The sequence below is a fragment of the Gorilla gorilla genome, chromosome 14, assembly GCF_029281585.2.
Source record: "Gorilla gorilla gorilla isolate KB3781 chromosome 14, NHGRI_mGorGor1-v2.1_pri, whole genome shotgun sequence".
In the NCBI taxonomy this organism is placed as follows: domain Eukaryota; kingdom Metazoa; phylum Chordata; class Mammalia; order Primates; family Hominidae; genus Gorilla; species Gorilla gorilla.
The window spans coordinates 104,710,069-104,715,120 of record NC_073238.2 but is presented as its reverse complement, the minus strand read 5'-3'; the positions used below and the strand labels follow the sequence as shown (position 1 = coordinate 104,715,120).

At 38.1% G+C, this 5,052-nt stretch overlaps 1 pseudogene; it reads right to left on the bottom strand.

Annotated features, from left to right (window-relative positions):
- Window positions 1-548: 548 nt before the first annotated feature.
- Window positions 549-4,311, bottom strand: LOC101129503 (peroxisome assembly protein 12-like; annotated as a pseudogene).
- Between the last annotated feature and the right edge of the window lie 741 nt (window positions 4,312-5,052).

The following is a 5,052-nucleotide window of genomic DNA, read 5'->3' as shown; positions in this document are numbered from 1 at the left end:
TACCCTATTCTCAGACTATTTTGCTGGTTAGTGTGCCGAGGTTCTGTCCTCACAAAGCATTGTTCAGATATTTGAAGGCAAGGAGAGGGAATAAAAGGCCTTATTTCTTCTTGGTTTTAGGTCTGTCAGCATTTCCCTAGCTTCCAGTTTTGTTTGGTGTTTCTTCACTGTGTTTTGCAATTCAATTATCAGATATGTTGAACTTCATCAGAGAGACCACAGTGTGAGCCAGCTCTGCCTCTTCAGTGGGCTGAATCCAGGACATAGGACAATGGGACCCTTTCTCCAAACACTAATATTTGGTGACCTCACTTTCTCATTTCTGTTGCTGCTCAGTGGATGGTAGCTGCTTACCGTTTCAATCATCTATCTTGCTTTCCGCTTTCAAACAAAAGTCTAACCAATTCCCTGTATTCCAGTCACTAAAAGGCAAACAACTGTGATTATCTTGTACTAATACAATAATTTGACCAGAAATATTTCATTTGAAATCTGAAATCCAGTAATTATTTTGTTCCTTCATAAAGTATTTTATGTAATTTTGTTTTTCAGTTCTCAGGGGAGTAGAATTTAATCAGATGTACTTCTGTTGGATAACCTGTAATGGGACAAGCTTGGTGACTCCTCATATAATGAAACACACAGCCGTAATGAAACACATAGCTAAAAGTGGCAAGAACAGTATCAATCACCTGGGTTTTACAACACAAGGGGCACACAGTCTGCATTTTGGGTAAGAGGGGACAATCAGAGTTATAGTCTAGGTGGACAGGTGGTGGTGGAGTAGGCGGGGCAGTCAATGACTTGATGGTTTCTTGGTTTTCAGATGAGCACCACCAGTCAAGGAACTGCAAGAAGAATACACTGACAGAAAGGCCAGTAGACAGGGAAAAGGCAACATCCCTCACAGCTTTCTTCAGAGCTGACTTTATCTTCTCACTAACACTTCTGGCTGGTTGCTGTATCATGCTGGCTTCAGCTGGTCTATGCTCCAGAGCTTGTATATCCTCAACTGTCAGTCGACCTAGCTGAACTCCAGCCAGCTTCAGCAGTGGTGAGTGATGCTGAGATTTTCCTAGGATGTATCGAAGTTGTACAAGAAACCATCCTTCCCAGGCCATGTTAACAAATGGGTAGGCTGCCAGGAAGGGTCTGTAAAATCATTTCCAGTTGGAAGAAGGGGGATGAATAGAATATTCATCCTCTTCTCTCAGCTAGAAACCAGCTTCTCCAGCTTCACTTTCAGATAGAAAAGAAGAACCAGGGACATAATTGATTTCCAAAGCTGCTCCTTTAGGAGACCAGCACTAGCCAATCTGTGAGAATTGTGAGTGTCCCCCATTACTATTCTCTTCAAGCCACAAAAGATTTCAGAAAATGGGGCACTGGTTCTAGACAGACAATACTGCTGGAGCAGGAGATGTAGCAGAGTAAAGATTTCATCAAACCACCTCCACAAGAAGCCATAGTGGGTGGGGTGTGATTTTGCAAGAACCTTGAACACATGCTGATGAGCAAGTCTCACTGCTGTCATTAAACTGTCTTGTGCTACCACCGCAAAGATGGATGGCTGGTCAACAGCCACAGAAGCAGTCGTGATGTGAGCCTGTGTTCAGCCATAGTTTCCTGTGGGTACTGGCTTTCACTTTTCCCACAAACTCGTGAGCATGAACATTTTGGGGAGGAAGGGTATGAAAATAGTGCTCAGTCTTAAAGGTAAACTTTCTGCATGGTATCCAAAACTCCAAACTCAATGAACTGGGAAAAAAAAGATCTGTTCTCGAGGCAGACGGAGTCTCAAGGAGGTTAAGAACAAAGTTGACTCGGACGTGGGTGGAAGTGGTATGTGGTAAGGGGGTAAGTTATCAAATGCTGCATCTCAGGGCAGAACATGGCTGTGTGGGACATGTATCAGGGAAGGAGCACGATCCTCTGGACCTGCAAACCAGGAATCCCACCCCCATCACCAAAAATGAGAGCTCAAAAGCCAGTGGATTGTGAGGATTCAGAAGTGCCAGTGTGAGTCCCAGACACAAGGACTGGCTCCAGCTGTCTGCTTTGAGTATCCCTGCCAGTGCCCACTCTTGCTCACTGACCCCAGATGAGGAACAAAGTGTATATATATATATATAAACATGTTTTATATATAAGTAAATATAACATATATAACATGTTATATATTTTAGTATATATATGCATGTTATATATAACATATGTAACATTATATTATTTATATATGCATGTTATATATAACATATGTAACATTATATATTATTTATATATGCATGTTATATATAACATAAATCATGCTATATATAACATAACATGTTATATATAACATGCTACATATAACATGCTATATACAACATATAACATGTTATATATCATGCTACATATAACATGTTATATATCATGCTACATATAACATGTTATATATAACATGCTACATATAACATATAACATGTTATTTAACATGCTACATATAACATAACATGTTATATATAACATGCTACATATAACATAACATGCTACATATAACATGCCACATATAACATGCTATATATAACATGCTATATATAACATATATAACATTATACATTTCTACATTATATATTATATTATTTATATACAACATGTTATACATATATTTTTTATATATATCAATATATAAAAAACATTTTTTGAGACAAAGTCTTGCTCTATCATTCAGGCTAGAGTCCAGTGGCACAAGCTTGGCTCACTGCAACCTCTGCCTCCTGGACTCAAACAATTCTCATGCCTCAGCCTCCCAAGCAGCTAGGACTACAGGTTTGCACAACTACACCTGGCTAATTTTTGTATTTTTAGTAGAGATGGCGCTTGGCCATGTTGCCCAGGCTGGTCTTGAACTCTTGACCTCAAGTGATCCGCCCACCTCAGCCTCCCAAAGTGCTGGGATTACAGGTGTGAGCCATCGTGCATGGCCAATATTTATATATTATATGGAGTGGGTTTTCTTCTTTCTCAAGCAAAAAGAGATATTTTGACTTTTTTGCATTTAAATGAGGCAAATAACAAAGTATCATAGAGCCACAGTAATATAAATCTCACCAAGCAAATAGTTATGATATTTTAAACATCTCTGGTCATATGTTCATCAGTGCTCACATCGCAGACACTAGCTAATCCTGACTGTTCCTTGTGTTACCGCTGCTGTTCATGCTTTCCTCTCCCAGTTGGAGTGCCCTTTCTTTTCATCCTCTTGTACACTTTGACCCTTCTCAAACTCAAAGGAAGTTAGCCTGAGGCCTGAACATGAAGCTCACCTTTCATATTATACTTTTCAGAAATGTAAAGATACTTTATTACATTTTCCTGAAGAGTGACTTTCTCCTTTAATTGTATATATTTCAGTATTTATCACAATTTTTATAAAGATGGGGTACAAATTATAAGTACAAAACCCATTTAGTCATATATTTTAATTCCTGAATTCATTTAGCTTCGCCTTTCATGTATTATTTTGAATAACACAAAGATAATATTGCAAAATATGGTAAAAAGCAATGTGGCCTTTTATATCATCAACAATGCTTGCATTCAAAATACAACAACAGTGTCTTCTACTAAATACAAGTATGAAAGCAATCAACCAATTAAAGCCAACTTATAAGTGAATAATAATTTAAGGTTTTTAGCTCATAGTTCAATTTATTTACCTCTTCTATAAATATAACAAAAAGTTGAGTTTGTCACAAAATACATTGCTAAATTAAAATTTGGGGATTTTCTTTTCAGCATTGAAAAATTTTAGTAGATTAGAAAACTAATCTAAACTACCTGAAGGTGTTCTATGTCTGCAAAAACTAAAAGAAAACCTTATGCAAACTATCACAAGAAAATAGTACTCAAATTTTAAGCAAAATAATACCCAATTTTTATTTTTTTACTAACATTGATTTTAATTTTCTGTTTACTATATATATATATATATATATATATATACTTTCAGCAAAACCTACAGCATATCTTTTTTGGACTAGTGTATTTTCTTTCCATCCAGATGAGTTGCTTTTAGCTCTACCCATCTCTAATGTGTTACCAAGATATTTTAATAGTTGTTAGATTATGTAATATTTAGAAAATATTTTTCTCCCAGATGAAGACTAAATTTCCCCATTAAGAATATGAACTTCAAAAATATATTTAACTTGTTACTTTTTCTCTTTTTCTCTATATGTAGTTTTTCCCATTTTTCACCCTCAGGAAATGTTTATTAAGCTTCCAGTATTATTACCTTTGTACATGAAACAGATATTGGTAGTTACGCATCATGTACAGTCTAGGCACTGACATTACAGTGATAAATGAAAGATACTACCTCCATGTTTGGCTTACAAAATTTGGGAAGCTAGATAGAAAACATGAATATACTGTTGATCATGTAATTTTAATTGTGATTACTTCAGAGAACACATGCAAAAAGTCCTGATGCGGCCGGGCGCGGTGGCTCACCCCTGTAATCCCAGCACTTTGGGAGACCGAGGTAGGTGGATCATCTGAGGTCAGGAGTTTGAGACCAGCCTGACCAATATGGTGAAACCCTATCTCTACTAAAAATACAAAAATTTGGGATGGGCGTGGTGGCTCACAACTGTAATCCCAGCCCTTTGGGAGGCCAAGGCGGGCGGATCACGAGGTCAGGAGATCGAGACCATCCTGGCTAACATGGTGAATCCCCATCTCTATTAAAAATACAAAAAATTAGCTGGGTGCCTGTAGTGCCAGCTACTTGGGAGGCTGAGGCAGGAGAATGGCGTAAACCCAAGAGGCGGAGCTTGTAGTGAGCTGAGATCACGCCACTGCACTCCAGCCTGGGCGACAGAGCAAGACTCTATCTCAAAAAAAAAAAAAAAAAAAAAAAAAAAGAAAGAAAATTAGCCAGGCATGGTGGTGTGTACCTCTAATCCCAGCTACTCGGGAGGCTGAGACAGGAGAATTGTTTGAACTCAAGAGGTGGAGGTTGCAGTGAGCCGAGATTGCGCCACTGCACTCCAGAGCGACAGAGTGAGA